Raw genomic sequence first — 2,500 nt, 5'->3', positions numbered from 1 at the left:
ATTGACTGGATAAGGTGCCCATGAGTACATCCAGTGTTTCCCGGTCCTTATCGTCTGTCTGTGGTGCTGTATATCAGACTAAGACCAGACTAAACCCAGGCTCAGTCTAAATCCTCAGCAATCTGCCCCCTCTACATGCTCTCTGCTCTCCACGAGGGCAATAAACACACGCCGGCGTGTGAGAGAGATCACACTCTCCCAGGCATCTGACACCTTCCCAGCTCTGCGCTTCAAAAACAGGGGGTCGCGCAGGTCAGCTTGCAAACAACCCTGAGACACTACAGCAGACACTTTGAATTACAGTGACAAACTGCACACAAAACGTACACACTCTATCTCTAAAGGTCTAAACACAGTGGCCTTAGCACTGCCGGTGCTTTGTGTCGTTTAGGGACAGAGACGCAACAGAAAGCAGAAAATAAAACGCAACAAAACTTAGTGTCTGAACAAAAGGCAAAACTTGGTGCCTGATACAGTAAGTGAATGGCAGTCATCTGAAATGCATGGCTCTGATCACGGAATTCAAAACGTTAGAGTTTTTCAATGGTCCCGTGGAACCAAAGAGTGCGATGACGCCAGTGGTCCACAGACCAGGTGACGCACGGTAGTTGAGTCCAGCTTGGACACATCACTGGACAGAGCTCATGACTCTGAAGGTGCGGATACAGCTCTGAAGAAGATCAGTCAGAACCACTTTAGGATTTAAAAAAAAAAGGTTATGTGTCCAAATTGGGCTCAGATGTGATGCCTTTCAGCAACTCTTTGACAAAGTTCATCCAGAAGGAGAGGTGTTCAAAACCCATCATCCAATCAGTGACTGTTCTGCTGCCAGGCTCTGTCCAGCAAGCTGTGTCCAGCGGGCTCTGTCTGACTCACGCTCACTGTGGTCAGCATCACGGGCAGGCTGAGAGACTCTGACATAGAGTCCATCTGGCACAGCCCAGCAGCATTCTCTCTCTCTCTCTCTCTCTCTGTTTCTATGTCCGTCTCTCTCTCTTTCTCTCAGACGATGTTCTCATCCCTCTGTTCTCATCAGCTGTTCTTGCCTCTCTTCCACGTGCGGCCCGAGCGAAGACCTTAGCGCTCAGGTATGCCCTTATGTCATTCCCGTTCTGAGTTCGGCACGAGGACATTGCGTTTCTCTCTTCAACCCCCCCCCCCCCCCCCCACAACACCGGCAGCGTTAACTTCGCTTTTACGAGCCGTGAGCGCGGCCGCTCTCGGCCTGACATCATGCGAGTCGTGTTCTCCGGGCCGCGGCGGTGTCGGGGGGGTTGAGGGGTGGGGGGGGTGCGTTTTTGTTCTCCGGGCCAGCGCCGGTAGCGAGCGCGGCCGACTGGAGCTCTTCCTCTTCCCAGCGCTCTCTAACGAGTTGCTAACTCAGCCGAGGGCTCCGTGCCACTCGGAGGAGGAGGAGGAGGGAGCGGATGACCTCAGATGGCACAGCTGCAGCACTGTAAGCACGAGACACTGACACGTACTGACACACACACACACATGCACACACACAAATGCACACACACACACGCACACACACACACAGCAAGCAAACACGCATACACACACGTATGCATATAGACCCCATCATGCACACACACACACACACACACACACACACACACACACACACACATATACACACGCGTAAATAAACATACGTGTATGTACATGCACTCACACACACACACATCAAGTATACACATACTCACATACACTCAAAACATGGCAACACACACACACACACACAGCCAAATCCAATTCTCCATCACATGAGAACGATTTCACTGGGAGTGGGTTCGCACAACCGCACTGTTGCAAATATGTGGACTCTTTCAAAACAAACGCATGTCACAATTAGCCTTTTCATAACAACCGTTTCTCATGATTAGCTTCTCACAGGAAAACACTTTAAAATGACACACACTTTCTACCATTTCTCTCTCTCACACACACAGACACAGACACACACACACACACGTACACACACACACAAACACACACACACACAAGGGTTTGGTAGAAATCCATGTGCTTAAACACTCTTCATTGTGATGACATGAAGTTTGTGTAAACGTCACGTTTAAAGTACAGTACATCAGTCCTTTTGGCTTTTCACAGAAAAGCTGCCATTCCATTCTGTCCTGGGCCCAGGCACTGCTTAGCAAACACTTCTCTCAGCTTTGAACGCACGGTCTGCCTGAGCAACTTAAAAGCTAAGGACAAGCCAGGAAGTCCAAAGGTGTCGAGAGGCTACAAATTAGCTTGAGCTGAAAATTACAGGGACGGGTGAGGCACCAAAGAACGGAGAATGGCTCTCCCCCTGAACTCTTTCTTACACATCTCTTTCTTTCTTTCTTTCTTTCTTTCTTTCTCTTTCTTTCTTTCTTTCTTTCTATCTCTATCTCTCTCTCTTTTCTACGTGTCCTTGTCCCTGTCACTCTTTGTGTCCCTCTCTTGTGTCTCTGAGTGCAGTGAGTGAGTGGCGTTTGGTTGGGCCCGG

The 2,500-nt window shown here is 49.6% G+C and overlaps 1 protein-coding gene across 1 annotated transcript in view; it reads right to left on the bottom strand.

The window, feature by feature from the left end:
• hmcn1 (hemicentin 1) overlaps positions 1–2,500 on the bottom strand; it is a 124,434-nt gene that overhangs the window by 100,036 nt on the left and 21,898 nt on the right. The window lies entirely within an intron of this gene.

The sequence above is a fragment of the Sardina pilchardus genome, chromosome 15, assembly GCF_963854185.1.
Source record: "Sardina pilchardus chromosome 15, fSarPil1.1, whole genome shotgun sequence".
Taxonomy (NCBI): Eukaryota; Metazoa; Chordata; class Actinopteri; order Clupeiformes; family Clupeidae; genus Sardina; species Sardina pilchardus.
This window is presented reverse-complemented; position numbering and strand designations above follow the sequence as displayed.